Genomic DNA, 15,971 nt, shown 5'->3' on the forward strand with positions numbered 1-15,971 from the left:
TGTGGCATGGTAATGGTTGACCAGGGAAATGTCTGTGGCATTGTAGACCAGGGACATGTCTGTGGAATGGTAATGGTTGACCAGGGAAATGTCTGTGGAATGGTAATGGTTGACCAGGGGAATGTCTGTGGAATGGTAATGTTTGACCAGGGACATGACTGTGGCGTGGTAATGGTTGACCAGGGAAATGTCTGTGGCATGGTAATGGTTGACCAGGGAAATGTCTGTGGCATGGTAATGGTTGACCAGGGAAATGTCTGTGGCATTGTAGACCAGGGACATGTCTGTGGAATGGTAATGGTTGACCAGGGAAATGTCTGTGGAATGGTAATGGTTGACCAGGGGAATGTCTGTGGAATGGTAATGTTTGACCAGGGACATGACTGTGGCGTGGTAATGGTTGACCAGGGAAATGTCTGTGGCATGGTAATGGTTGACCAGGGAAATGTCTGTGGCATTGTAGACCAGGGACATGTCTGTGGAATGGTAATGGTTGACCAGGGAAATGTCTGTGGCATGGTAATGGTTGACCAGGGAAATGTCTGTGGCATTGTAGACCAGGGACATGTCTGTGGAATGGTAATGGTTGACCAGGGAAATGTCTGTGGAATGGTAATGGTTGACCAGGGGAATGTCTGTGGAATGGTAATGTTTGACCAGGGACATGACTGTGGCGTGGTAATGGTTGACCAGGGAAATGTCTGTGGCATGGTAATGGTTGACCAGGGAAATGTCTGTGGCATGGTAATGGTTGACCAGGGAAATGTCTGTGGCATTGTAGACCAGGGACATGTCTGTGGAATGGTAATGGTTGACCAGGGAAATGTCTGTGGAATGGTAATGGTTGACCAGGGGAATGTCTGTGGAATGGTAATGTTTGACCAGGGACATGACTGTGGCGTGGTAATGGTTGACCAGGGAAATGTCTGTGGCATGGTAATGGTTGACCAGGGAAATGTCTGTGGCATGGTAATGATTGACCAGGGAAATGTCTGTGGCATGGTAATGGTTGACCAGGGAAATGTCTGTGGCATGGTAATGGTTGAGCAGGGAAATGACTGTGGAATGGTAATGGTTGACCAGGGCAATGACCGTGGCATGGTAATGGTTGACACTTACTGTGGTCTTAAATGACAAACTGTCCTATAAATGATTTAATAATCTAGCAAATAAAATACCTCAATCCACATTACGTCCTGAGGGCACAAAATGATCCATTCACAAGTAGGCCTTTTCCTTGACATTATCAGGACATGACAGGCATAATCACCAGTGCTACAATAACATATCACACACATCCGGGTTATCAGAAGACAGAAATGTATCTCTGAGGCCTTTAGTTGACTTATAAACAGACCCCAGTCATTCATCTGATAAGTAAAAAATCTCCTTCTCAACACGAAACTCAATAGAACTCCGAATTTAACACATTCCTCCATTATTTTTAACATCAAGATCAGGGGAGAGCGCGAACGCAGTCCCCCACTACCAGAAATTATGCAATCGAGATTTCCACATTTGAGAAATTCGCAGGGGTCAGCACAGCCGGAGTGCAATGGCTGAGCCTCGCCCTGGGTGAACCGCCTTCGTGATCACAGTGTCTCCCATGCCAGGTAAGTATGAGTTGTACACGTTGGTAGAGGAGTACTCCTTCCAGGACAAAGGTGTTTGACTCACGGTTACCACTTCTACTACTGATAATACCACATCATATTGAACAGGGTTTAATGACGTTTACGAATACAGTTGCGGACAAGGCGAAGAAAAAAGCAATACATTTTGTTTTACTATATTATATCACGGACCGACTATTTTCCCATCAAGCAACACGGTAGAAATTCTAAATACATTGCATTTTTGGTCTAAATGTTGGTCTGGTAACACACAAGTAGGCGATGTACCAAAATGCTGAAATCACATTCGTGCACACAGCCAACCGAAAGACACCATTTATTTCTGGTGTTTTGTAGCGTTCCAGACGTTGTAGGAATAGTTTCATCACGCTTGTTTTCTGCTCTCAGTAAAATATGATTCCACCATCGACCACAGGGTGGCATACGACCCACAGATATGGAGGAGAAACAGTAGCCTACTACTTCATCAACAAGACACGGTAGTAGCTACAATGGGTGGTTTTTAATTAATTGTTTTATTTCACCAGGTAGGCTAGTTGGGAACAAGTTCTCATTTACAAACTGCGACCTGGCCAAGATAAAGCACAGCAGTGCGACAAAAACAACAACACAGAGTTACACGTAAACAAACGTAGTCAATAACACAGTAGAACATGAAAATAGAAAGATCTATGTACAGTGACATGGCCATACTCGTATTTGTAATTGTATCTGTAAATTGACAGGATGATACTCGCGATCAGGGTTAAACTGAAGTGTTTTAATATGCCTAAATACATTTTTGGCAGAATACCTCACTACACATTCTCACTGCAAAAAAAAAAAAACTGCAGAAATGTCTGTGGAATGGATCGGCATCTTGGAACAACAGAATCCATCTTATTGACTGATTTCATCAGGAAATAAGTGGACCAGGGACATGTCTGTGGCATGGTAATGGTTGACCAGGGAAATGTCTGTGGCATTGTAGACCAGGGACATGTCTGTGGAATGGTAATGGTTGACCAGGGAAATGTCTGTGGCATGGTAATGGTTGACCAGGGAAATGTCTGTGGCATTGTAGACCAGGGACATGTCTGTGGAATGGTAATGGTTGACCAGGGAAATGTCTGTGGAATGGTAATGGTTGACCAGGGGAATGTCTGTGGAATGGTAATGTTTGACCAGGGACATGACTGTGGCGTGGTAATGGTTGACCAGGGAAATGTCTGTGGCATGGTAATGGTTGACCAGGGAAATGTCTGTGGCATGGTAATGGTTGACCAGGGAAATGTCTGTGGCATTGTAGACCAGGGACATGTCTGTGGAATGGTAATGGTTGACCAGGGAAATGTCTGTGGAATGGTAATGGTTGACCAGGGGAATGTCTGTGGAATGGTAATGTTTGACCAGGGACATGACTGTGGCGTGGTAATGGTTGACCAGGGAAATGTCTGTGGCATGGTAATGGTTGACCAGGGAAATGTCTGTGGCATTGTAGACCAGGGACATGTCTGTGGAATGGTAATGGTTGACCAGGGAAATGTCTGTGGCATGGTAATGGTTGACCAGGGAAATGTCTGTGGCATTGTAGACCAGGGACATGTCTGTGGAATGGTAATGGTTGACCAGGGAAATGTCTGTGGAATGGTAATGGTTGACCAGGGGAATGTCTGTGGAATGGTAATGTTTGACCAGGGACATGACTGTGGCGTGGTAATGGTTGACCAGGGAAATGTCTGTGGCATGGTAATGGTTGACCAGGGAAATGTCTGTGGCATGGTAATGGTTGACCAGGGAAATGTCTGTGGCATTGTAGACCAGGGACATGTCTGTGGAATGGTAATGGTTGACCAGGGAAATGTCTGTGGAATGGTAATGGTTGACCAGGGGAATGTCTGTGGAATGGTAATGTTTGACCAGGGACATGACTGTGGCGTGGTAATGGTTGACCAGGGAAATGTCTGTGGCATGGTAATGGTTGACCAGGGAAATGTCTGTGGCATGGTAATGATTGACCAGGGAAATGTCTGTGGCATGGTAATGGTTGACCAGGGAAATGTCTGTGGCATGGTAATGGTTGAGCAGGGAAATGACTGTGGAATGGTAATGGTTGACCAGGGCAATGACCGTGGCATGGTAATGGTTGACACTTACTGTGGTCTTAAATGACAAACTGTCCTATAAATGATTTAATAATCTAGCAAATAAAATACCTCAATCCACATTACGTCCTGAGGGCACAAAATGATCCATTCACAAGTAGGCCTTTTCCTTGACATTATCAGGACATGACAGGCATAATCACCAGTGCTACAATAACATATCACACACATCCGGGTTATCAGAAGACAGAAATGTATCTCTGAGGCCTTTAGTTGACTTATAAACAGACCCCAGTCATTCATCTGATAAGTAAAAAATCTCCTTCTCAACACGAAACTCAATAGAACTCCGAATTTAACACATTCCTCCATTATTTTTAACATCAAGATCAGGGGAGAGCGCGAACGCAGTCCCCCACTACCAGAAATTATGCAATCGAGATTTCCACATTTGAGAAATTCGCAGGGGTCAGCACAGCCGGAGTGCAATGGCTGAGCCTCGCCCTGGGTGAACCGCCTTCGTGATCACAGTGTCTCCCATGCCAGGTAAGTATGAGTTGTACACGTTGGTAGAGGAGTACTCCTTCCAGGACAAAGGTGTTTGACTCACGGTTACCACTTCTACTACTGATAATACCACATCATATTGAACAGGGTTTAATGACGTTTACGAATACAGTTGCGGACAAGGCGAAGAAAAAAGCAATACATTTTGTTTTACTATATTATATCACGGACCGACTATTTTCCCATCAAGCAACACGGTAGAAATTCTAAATACATTGCATTTTTGGTCTAAATGTTGGTCTGGTAACACACAAGTAGGCGATGTACCAAAATGCTGAAATCACATTCGTGCACACAGCCAACCGAAAGACACCATTTATTTCTGGTGTTTTGTAGCGTTCCAGACGTTGTAGGAATAGTTTCATCACGCTTGTTTTCTGCTCTCAGTAAAATATGATTCCACCATCGACCACAGGGTGGCATACGACCCACAGATATGGAGGAGAAACAGTAGCCTACTACTTCATCAACAAGACACGGTAGTAGCTACAATGGGTGGTTTTTAATTAATTGTTTTATTTCACCAGGTAGGCTAGTTGGGAACAAGTTCTCATTTACAAACTGCGACCTGGCCAAGATAAAGCACAGCAGTGCGACAAAAACAACAACACAGAGTTACACGTAAACAAACGTAGTCAATAACACAGTAGAACATGAAAATAGAAAGATCTATGTACAGTGACATGGCCATACTCGTATTTGTAATTGTATCTGTAAATTGACAGGATGATACTCGCGATCAGGGTTAAACTGAAGTGTTTTAATATGCCTAAATACATTTTTGGCAGAATACCTCACTACACATTCTCACTGCAAAAAAAAAAAACTGCAGAAATGTCTGTGGAATGGATCGGCATCTTGGAACAACAGAATCCATCTTATTGACTGATTTCATCAGGAAATAAGTGGACCAGGGACATGTCTGTGGCATGGTAATGGTTGACCAGGGAAATGTCTGTGGCATTGTAGACCAGGGACATGTCTGTGGAATGGTAATGGTTGACCAGGGAAATGTCTGTGGCATGGTAATGGTTGACCAGGGAAATGTCTGTGGCATTGTAGACCAGGGACATGTCTGTGGAATGGTAATGGTTGACCAGGGAAATGTCTGTGGAATGGTAATGGTTGACCAGGGGAATGTCTGTGGAATGGTAATGTTTGACCAGGGACATGACTGTGGCGTGGTAATGGTTGACCAGGGAAATGTCTGTGGCATGGTAATGGTTGACCAGGGAAATGTCTGTGGCATTGTAGACCAGGGACATGTCTGTGGAATGGTAATGGTTGACCAGGGAAATGTCTGTGGCATGGTAATGGTTGACCAGGGAAATGTCTGTGGCATTGTAGACCAGGGACATGTCTGTGGAATGGTAATGGTTGACCAGGGAAATGTCTGTGGAATGGTAATGGTTGACCAGGGGAATGTCTGTGGAATGGTAATGTTTGACCAGGGACATGACTGTGGCGTGGTAATGGTTGACCAGGGAAATGTCTGTGGCATGGTAATGGTTGACCAGGGAAATGTCTGTGGCATGGTAATGGTTGACCAGGGAAATGTCTGTGGCATTGTAGACCAGGGACATGTCTGTGGAATGGTAATGGTTGACCAGGGAAATGTCTGTGGAATGGTAATGGTTGACCAGGGGAATGTCTGTGGAATGGTAATGTTTGACCAGGGACATGACTGTGGCGTGGTAATGGTTGACCAGGGAAATGTCTGTGGCATGGTAATGGTTGACCAGGGAAATGTCTGTGGCATGGTAATGATTGACCAGGGAAATGTCTGTGGCATGGTAATGGTTGACCAGGGAAATGTCTGTGGCATGGTAATGGTTGAGCAGGGAAATGACTGTGGAATGGTAATGGTTGACCAGGGCAATGACCGTGGCATGGTAATGGTTGACACTTACTGTGGTCTTAAATGACAAACTGTCCTATAAATGATTTAATAATCTAGCAAATAAAATACCTCAATCCACATTACGTCCTGAGGGCACAAAATGATCCATTCACAAGTAGGCCTTTTCCTTGACATTATCAGGACATGACAGGCATAATCACCAGTGCTACAATAACATATCACACACATCCGGGTTATCAGAAGACAGAAATGTATCTCTGAGGCCTTTAGTTGACTTATAAACAGACCCCAGTCATTCATCTGATAAGTAAAAAATCTCCTTCTCAACACGAAACTCAATAGAACTCCGAATTTAACACATTCCTCCATTATTTTTAACATCAAGATCAGGGGAGAGCGCGAACGCAGTCCCCCACTACCAGAAATTATGCAATCGAGATTTCCACATTTGAGAAATTCGCAGGGGTCAGCACAGCCGGAGTGCAATGGCTGAGCCTCGCCCTGGGTGAACCGCCTTCGTGATCACAGTGTCTCCCATGCCAGGTAAGTATGAGTTGTACACGTTGGTAGAGGAGTACTCCTTCCAGGACAAAGGTGTTTGACTCACGGTTACCACTTCTACTACTGATAATACCACATCATATTGAACAGGGTTTAATGACGTTTACGAATACAGTTGCGGACAAGGCGAAGAAAAAAGCAATACATTTTGTTTTACTATATTATATCACGGACCGACTATTTTCCCATCAAGCAACACGGTAGAAATTCTAAATACATTGCATTTTTGGTCTAAATGTTGGTCTGGTAACACACAAGTAGGCGATGTACCAAAATGCTGAAATCACATTCGTGCACACAGCCAACCGAAAGACACCATTTATTTCTGGTGTTTTGTAGCGTTCCAGACGTTGTAGGAATAGTTTCATCACGCTTGTTTTCTGCTCTCAGTAAAATATGATTCCACCATCGACCACAGGGTGGCATACGACCCACAGATATGGAGGAGAAACAGTAGCCTACTACTTCATCAACAAGACACGGTAGTAGCTACAATGGGTGGTTTTTAATTAATTGTTTTATTTCACCAGGTAGGCTAGTTGGGAACAAGTTCTCATTTACAAACTGCGACCTGGCCAAGATAAAGCACAGCAGTGCGACAAAAACAACAACACAGAGTTACACGTAAACAAACGTAGTCAATAACACAGTAGAACATGAAAATAGAAAGATCTATGTACAGTGACATGGCCATACTCGTATTTGTAATTGTATCTGTAAATTGACAGGATGATACTCGCGATCAGGGTTAAACTGAAGTGTTTTAATATGCCTAAATACATTTTTGGCAGAATACCTCACTACACATTCTCACTGCAAAAAAAAAAAACTGCAGAAATGTCTGTGGAATGGATCGGCATCTTGGAACAACAGAATCCATCTTATTGACTGATTTCATCAGGAAATAAGTGGACCAGGGACATGTCTGTGGCATGGTAATGGTTGACCAGGGAAATGTCTGTGGCATTGTAGACCAGGGACATGTCTGTGGAATGGTAATGGTTGACCAGGGAAATGTCTGTGGCATGGTAATGGTTGACCAGGGAAATGTCTGTGGCATTGTAGACCAGGGACATGTCTGTGGAATGGTAATGGTTGACCAGGGAAATGTCTGTGGAATGGTAATGGTTGACCAGGGGAATGTCTGTGGAATGGTAATGTTTGACCAGGGACATGACTGTGGCGTGGTAATGGTTGACCAGGGAAATGTCTGTGGCATGGTAATGGTTGACCAGGGAAATGTCTGTGGCATGGTAATGATTGACCAGGGAAATGTCTGTGGCAAGGTAATGGTTGACCAGGGAAATGTCTGTGGCATGGTAATGGTTGAGCAGGGAAATGACTGTGGAATGGTAATGGTTGACCAGGGCAATGACCGTGGCATGGTAATGGTTGACACTTACTGTGGTCTTAAATGACAAACTGTCCTATAAATGATTTAATAATCTAGCAAATAAAATACCTCAATCCACATTACGTCCTGAGGGCACAAAATGATCCATTCACAAGTAGGCCTTTTCCTTGACATTATCAGGACATGACAGGCATAATCACCAGTGCTACAATAACATATCACACACATCCGGGTTATCAGAAGACAGAAATGTATCTCTGAGGCCTTTAGTTGACTTATAAACAGACCCCAGTCATTCATCTGATAAGTAAAAAATCTCCTTCTCAACACGAAACTCAATAGAACTCCGAATTTAACACATTCCTCCATTATTTTTAACATCAAGATCAGGGGAGAGCGCGAACGCAGTCCCCCACTACCAGAAATTATGCAATCGAGATTTCCACATTTGAGAAATTCGCAGGGGTCAGCACAGCCGGAGTGCAATGGCTGAGCCTCGCCCTGGGTGAACCGCCTTCGTGATCACGGTGTCTCCCTTGCCAGGTAAGTATGAGTTGTACACGTTGGTAGAGGAGTACTCCTTCCAGGACAAAGGTGTTTGACTCACGGTTACCACTTCTACTACTGATAATACCACATCATATTGAACAGGGTTTAATGACGTTTACGAATACAGTTGCGGACAAGGCGAAGAAAAAAGCAATACATTTTGTTTTACTATATTATATCACGGACCGACTATTTTCCCATCAAGCAACACGGTAGAAATTCTAAATACATTGCATTTTTGGTCTAAATGTTGGTCTGGTAACACACAAGTAGGCGATGTACCAAAATGCTGAAATCACATTCGTGCACACAGCCAACCGAAAGACACCATTTATTTCTGGTGTTTTGTAGCGTTCCAGACGTTGTAGGAATAGTTTCATCACGCTTGTTTTCTGCTCTCAGTAAAATATGATTCCACCATCGACCACAGGGTGGCATACGACCCACAGATATGGAGGAGAAACAGTAGCCTACTACTTCATCAACAAGACACGGTAGTAGCTACAATGGGTGGTTTTTAATTAATTGTTTTATTTCACCAGGTAGGCTAGTTGGGAACAAGTTCTCATTTACAAACTGCGACCTGGCCAAGATAAAGCACAGCAGTGCGACAAAAACAACAACACAGAGTTACACGTAAACAAACGTAGTCAATAACACAGTAGAACATGAAAATAGAAAGATCTATGTACAGTGACATGGCCATACTCGTATTTGTAATTGTATCTGTAAATTGACAGGATGATACTCGCGATCAGGGTTAAACTGAAGTGTTTTAATATGCCTAAATACATTTTTGGCAGAATACCTCACTACACATTCTCACTGCAAAAAAAAAAAAACTGCAGAAATGTCTGTGGAATGGATCGGCATCTTGGAACAACAGAATCCATCTTATTGACTGATTTCATCAGGAAATAAGTGGACCAGGGACATGTCTGTGGCATGGTAATGGTTGACCAGGGAAATGTCTGTGGCATTGTAGACCAGGGACATGTCTGTGGAATGGTAATGGTTGACCAGGGAAATGTCTGTGGCATGGTAATGGTTGACCAGGGAAATGTCTGTGGCATTGTAGACCAGGGACATGTCTGTGGAATGGTAATGGTTGACCAGGGAAATGTCTGTGGAATGGTAATGGTTGACCAGGGGAATGTCTGTGGAATGGTAATGTTTGACCAGGGACATGACTGTGGCGTGGTAATGGTTGACCAGGGAAATGTCTGTGGCATGGTAATGGTTGACCAGGGAAATGTCTGTGGCATGGTAATGGTTGACCAGGGAAATGTCTGTGGCATTGTAGACCAGGGACATGTCTGTGGAATGGTAATGGTTGACCAGGGAAATGTCTGTGGAATGGTAATGGTTGACCAGGGGAATGTCTGTGGAATGGTAATGTTTGACCAGGGACATGACTGTGGCGTGGTAATGGTTGACCAGGGAAATGTCTGTGGCATGGTAATGGTTGACCAGGGAAATGTCTGTGGCATGGTAATGATTGACCAGGGAAATGTCTGTGGCATGGTAATGGTTGACCAGGGAAATGTCTGTGGCATGGTAATGGTTGAGCAGGGAAATGACTGTGGAATGGTAATGGTTGACCAGGGCAATGACCGTGGCATGGTAATGGTTGACACTTACTGTGGTCTTAAATGACAAACTGTCCTATAAATGATTTAATAATCTAGCAAATAAAATACCTCAATCCACATTACGTCCTGAGGGCACAAAATGATCCATTCACAAGTAGGCCTTTTCCTTGACATTATCAGGACATGACAGGCATAATCACCAGTGCTACAATAACATATCACACACATCCGGGTTATCAGAAGACAGAAATGTATCTCTGAGGCCTTTAGTTGACTTATAAACAGACCCCAGTCATTCATCTGATAAGTAAAAAATCTCCTTCTCAACACGAAACTCAATAGAACTCCGAATTTAACACATTCCTCCATTATTTTTAACATCAAGATCAGGGGAGAGCGCGAACGCAGTCCCCCACTACCAGAAATTATGCAATCGAGATTTCCACATTTGAGAAATTCGCAGGGGTCAGCACAGCCGGAGTGCAATGGCTGAGCCTCGCCCTGGGTGAACCGCCTTCGTGATCACGGTGTCTCCCTTGCCAGGTAAGTATGAGTTGTACACGTTGGTAGAGGAGTACTCCTTCCAGGACAAAGGTGTTTGACTCACGGTTACCACTTCTACTACTGATAATACCACATCATATTGAACAGGGTTTAATGACGTTTACGAATACAGTTGCGGACAAGGCGAAGAAAAAAGCAATACATTTTGTTTTACTATATTATATCACGGACCGACTATTTTCCCATCAAGCAACACGGTAGAAATTCTAAATACATTGCATTTTTGGTCTAAATGTTGGTCTGGTAACACACAAGTAGGCGATGTACCAAAATGCTGAAATCACATTCGTGCACACAGCCAACCGAAAGACACCATTTATTTCTGGTGTTTTGTAGCGTTCCAGACGTTGTAGGAATAGTTTCATCACGCTTGTTTTCTGCTCTCAGTAAAATATGATTCCACCATCGACCACAGGGTGGCATACGACCCACAGATATGGAGGAGAAACAGTAGCCTACTACTTCATCAACAAGACACGGTAGTAGCTACAATGGGTGGTTTTTAATTAATTGTTTTATTTCACCAGGTAGGCTAGTTGGGAACAAGTTCTCATTTACAAACTGCGACCTGGCCAAGATAAAGCACAGCAGTGCGACAAAAACAACAACACAGAGTTACACGTAAACAAACGTAGTCAATAACACAGTAGAACATGAAAATAGAAAGATCTATGTACAGTGACATGGCCATACTCGTATTTGTAATTGTATCTGTAAATTGACAGGATGATACTCGCGATCAGGGTTAAACTGAAGTGTTTTAATATGCCTAAATACATTTTTGGCAGAATACCTCACTACACATTCTCACTGCAAAAAAAAAAAAACTGCAGAAATGTCTGTGGAATGGATCGGCATCTTGGAACAACAGAATCCATCTTATTGACTGATTTCATCAGGAAATAAGTGGACCAGGGACATGTCTGTGGCATGGTAATGGTTGACCAGGGAAATGTCTGTGGCATTGTAGACCAGGGACATGTCTGTGGAATGGTAATGGTTGACCAGGGAAATGTCTGTGGCATGGTAATGGTTGACCAGGGAAATGTCTGTGGCATTGTAGACCAGGGACATGTCTGTGGAATGGTAATGGTTGACCAGGGAAATGTCTGTGGAATGGTAATGGTTGACCAGGGGAATGTCTGTGGAATGGTAATGTTTGACCAGGGACATGACTGTGGCGTGGTAATGGTTGACCAGGGAAATGTCTGTGGCATGGTAATGGTTGACCAGGGAAATGTCTGTGGCATGGTAATGATTGACCAGGGAAATGTCTGTGGCATGGTAATGGTTGACCAGGGAAATGTCTGTGGCATGGTAATGGTTGAGCAGGGAAATGACTGTGGAATGGTAATGGTTGACCAGGGCAATGACCGTGGCATGGTAATGGTTGACACTTACTGTGGTCTTAAATGACAAACTGTCCTATAAATGATTTAATAATCTAGCAAATAAAATACCTCAATCCACATTACGTCCTGAGGGCACAAAATGATCCATTCACAAGTAGGCCTTTTCCTTGACATTATCAGGACATGACAGGCATAATCACCAGTGCTACAATAACATATCACACACATCCGGGTTATCAGAAGACAGAAATGTATCTCTGAGGCCTTTAGTTGACTTATAAACAGACCCCAGTCATTCATCTGATAAGTAAAAAATCTCCTTCTCAACACGAAACTCAATAGAACTCCGAATTTAACACATTCCTCCATTATTTTTAACATCAAGATCAGGGGAGAGCGCGAACGCAGTCCCCCACTACCAGAAATTATGCAATCGAGATTTCCACATTTGAGAAATTCGCAGGGGTCAGCACAGCCGGAGTGCAATGGCTGAGCCTCGCCCTGGGTGAACCGCCTTCGTGATCACGGTGTCTCCCTTGCCAGGTAAGTATGAGTTGTACACGTTGGTAGAGGAGTACTCCTTCCAGGACAAAGGTGTTTGACTCACGGTTACCACTTCTACTACTGATAATACCACATCATATTGAACAGGGTTTAATGACGTTTACGAATACAGTTGCGGACAAGGCGAAGAAAAAAGCAATACATTTTGTTTTACTATATTATATCACGGACCGACTATTTTCCCATCAAGCAACACGGTAGAAATTCTAAATACATTGCATTTTTGGTCTAAATGTTGGTCTGGTAACACACAAGTAGGCGATGTACCAAAATGCTGAAATCACATTCGTGCACACAGCCAACCGAAAGACACCATTTATTTCTGGTGTTTTGTAGCGTTCCAGACGTTGTAGGAATAGTTTCATCACGCTTGTTTTCTGCTCTCAGTAAAATATGATTCCACCATCGACCACAGGGTGGCATACGACCCACAGATATGGAGGAGAAACAGTAGCCTACTACTTCATCAACAAGACACGGTAGTAGCTACAATGGGTGGTTTTTAATTAATTGTTTTATTTCACCAGGTAGGCTAGTTGGGAACAAGTTCTCATTTACAAACTGCGACCTGGCCAAGATAAAGCACAGCAGTGCGACAAAAACAACAACACAGAGTTACACGTAAACAAACGTAGTCAATAACACAGTAGAACATGAAAATAGAAAGATCTATGTACAGTGACATGGCCATACTCGTATTTGTAATTGTATCTGTAAATTGACAGGATGATACTCGCGATCAGGGTTAAACTGAAGTGTTTTAATATGCCTAAATACATTTTTGGCAGAATACCTCACTACACATTCTCACTGCAAAAAAAAAAAACTGCAGAAATGTCTGTGGAATGGATCGGCATCTTGGAACAACAGAATCCATCTTATTGACTGATTTCATCAGGAAATAAGTGGACCAGGGACATGTCTGTGGCATGGTAATGGTTGACCAGGGAAATGTCTGTGGCATTGTAGACCAGGGACATGTCTGTGGAATGGTAATGGTTGACCAGGGAAATGTCTGTGGCATGGTAATGGTTGACCAGGGAAATGTCTGTGGCATTGTAGACCAGGGACATGTCTGTGGAATGGTAATGGTTGACCAGGGAAATGTCTGTGGAATGGTAATGGTTGACCATGGGAATGTCTGTGGAATGGTAATGTTTGACCAGGGACATGACTGTGGCGTGGTAATGGTTGACCAGGGAAATGTCTGTGGCATGGTAATGGTTGACCAGGGAAATGTCTGTGGCATGGTAATGATTGACCAGGGAAATGTCTGTGGCATGGTAATGGTTGACCAGGGAAATGTCTGTGGCATGGTAATGGTTGAGCAGGGAAATGACTGTGGAATGGTAATGGTTGACCAGGGCAATGACCGTGGCATGGTAATGGTTGACACTTACTGTGGTCTTAAATGACAAACTGTCCTATAAATGATTTAATAATCTAGCAAATAAAATACCTCAATCCACATTACGTCCTGAGGGCACAAAATTATCCATTCACAAGTAGGCCTTTTCCTTGACATTATCAGGACATGACAGGCATAATCACCAGTGCTACAATAACATATCACACACATCCGGGTTATCAGAAGACAGAAATGTATCTCTGAGGCCTTTAGTTGACTTATAAACAGACCCCAGTCATTCATCTGATAAGTAAAAAATCTCCTTCTCAACACGAAACTCAATAGAACTCCGAATTTAACACATTCCTCCATTATTTTTAACATCAAGATCAGGGGAGAGCGCGAACGCAGTCCCCCACTACCAGAAATTATGCAATCGAGATTTCCACATTTGAGAAATTCGCAGGGGTCAGCACAGCCGGAGTGCAATGGCTGAGCCTCGCCCTGGGTGAACCGCCTTCGTGATCACGGTGTCTCCCATGCCATGTAAGTATGAGTTGTACACGTTGGTAGAGGAGTACTCCTTCCAGGACAAAGGTGTTTGACTCACGGTTACCACTTCTACTACTGATAATACCACATCATATTGAACAGGGTTTAATGACGTTTACGAATACAGTTGCGGACAAGGCGAAGAAAAAAGCAATACATTTTGTTTTACTATATTATATCACGGACCGACTATTTTCCCATCAAGCAACACGGTAGAAATTCTAAATACATTGCATTTTTGGTCTAAATGTTGGTCTGGTAACACACAAGTAGGCGATGTACCAAAATGCTGAAATCACATTCGTGCACACAGCCAACCGAAAGACACCATTTATTTCTGGTGTTTTGTAGCGTTCCAGACGTTGTAGGAATAGTTTCATCACGCTTGTTTTCTGCTCTCAGTAAAATATGATTCCACCATCGACCACAGGGTGGCATACGACCCACAGATATGGAGGAGAAACAGTAGCCTACTACTTCATCAACAAGACACGGTAGTAGCTACAATGGGTGGTTTTTAATTAATTGTTTTATTTCACCAGGTAGGCTAGTTGGGAACAAGTTCTCATTTACAAACTGCGACCTGGCCAAGATAAAGCACAGCAGTGCGACAAAAACAACAACACAGAGTTACACGTAAACAAACGTAGTCAATAACACAGTAGAACATGAAAATAGAAAGATCTATGTACAGTGACATGGCCATACTCGTATTTGTAATTGTATCTGTAAATTGACAGGATGATACTCGCGATCAGGGTTAAACTGAAGTGTTTTAATATGCCTAAATACATTTTTGGCAGAATACCTCACTACACATTCTCACTGCAAAAAAAAAAAACTGCAGAAATGTCTGTGGAATGGATCGGCATCTTGGAACAACAGAATCCATCTTATTGACTGATTTCATCAGGAAATAAGTGGACCAGGGACATGTCTGTGGCATGGTAATGGTTGACCAGGGAAATGTCTGTGGCATTGTAGACCAGGGACATGTCTGTGGAATGGTAATGGTTGACCAGGGAAATGTCTGTGGCATGGTAATGGTTGACCAGGGAAATGTCTGTGGCATTGTAGACCAGGGACATGTCTGTGGAATGGTAATGGTTGACCAGGGAAATGTCTGTGGAATGGTAATGGTTGACCAGGGGAATGTCTGTGGAATGGTAATGTTTGACCAGGGACATGACTGTGGCGTGGTAATGGTTGACCAGGGAAATGTCTGTGGCATGGTAATGGTTGACCAGGGAAATGTCTGTGGCATGGTAATGGTTGACCAGGGAAATGTCTGTGGCATTGTAGACCAGGGACATGTCTGTGGAATGGTAATGGTTGACCAGGGAAATGTCTGTGGAATGGTAATGGTTGACCAGGGGAATGTCTGTGGAA

At 43.4% G+C, this 15,971-nt stretch overlaps 7 non-coding genes across 7 annotated transcripts; all 7 read right to left on the bottom strand.

Moving 5' to 3' along the window:
* Positions 1-1,457: 1,457 nt before the first annotated feature.
* LOC149980520 (U1 spliceosomal RNA) lies at positions 1,458-1,621 on the bottom strand. Its single transcript, XR_016484208.1, has one exon. It is a non-coding gene; the product is annotated as a U1 spliceosomal RNA (small nuclear RNA).
* A 2,487-nt stretch (positions 1,622-4,108) lies between these two features.
* On the bottom strand, positions 4,109-4,272 carry LOC149980521 (U1 spliceosomal RNA). The gene has a single exon (XR_016484209.1). It is a non-coding gene; the product is annotated as a U1 spliceosomal RNA (small nuclear RNA).
* A 2,261-nt stretch (positions 4,273-6,533) lies between these two features.
* On the bottom strand, positions 6,534-6,697 carry LOC149980522 (U1 spliceosomal RNA). The gene has a single exon (XR_016484210.1). It is a non-coding gene; the product is annotated as a U1 spliceosomal RNA (small nuclear RNA).
* Positions 6,698-8,448: 1,751 nt separating this feature from the next.
* LOC149980523 (U1 spliceosomal RNA) lies at positions 8,449-8,612 on the bottom strand. Its single transcript, XR_016484219.1, has one exon. It is a non-coding gene; the product is annotated as a U1 spliceosomal RNA (small nuclear RNA).
* A 1,977-nt stretch (positions 8,613-10,589) lies between these two features.
* On the bottom strand, positions 10,590-10,753 carry LOC149980524 (U1 spliceosomal RNA). The gene has a single exon (XR_016484224.1). It is a non-coding gene; the product is annotated as a U1 spliceosomal RNA (small nuclear RNA).
* Positions 10,754-12,505: 1,752 nt separating this feature from the next.
* On the bottom strand, positions 12,506-12,669 carry LOC149980525 (U1 spliceosomal RNA). The gene has a single exon (XR_016484226.1). It is a non-coding gene; the product is annotated as a U1 spliceosomal RNA (small nuclear RNA).
* Positions 12,670-14,420: 1,751 nt separating this feature from the next.
* LOC149980526 (U1 spliceosomal RNA) lies at positions 14,421-14,584 on the bottom strand. Its single transcript, XR_016484207.1, has one exon. It is a non-coding gene; the product is annotated as a U1 spliceosomal RNA (small nuclear RNA).
* Positions 14,585-15,971: the final 1,387 nt, after the last annotated feature.

This window comes from Oncorhynchus mykiss, chromosome 10 (genome assembly GCF_057628025.1).
Source record: "Oncorhynchus mykiss isolate SJ-2025 chromosome 10, ASM5762802v1, whole genome shotgun sequence".
NCBI classification, from domain to species: Eukaryota; Metazoa; Chordata; class Actinopteri; order Salmoniformes; family Salmonidae; genus Oncorhynchus; species Oncorhynchus mykiss.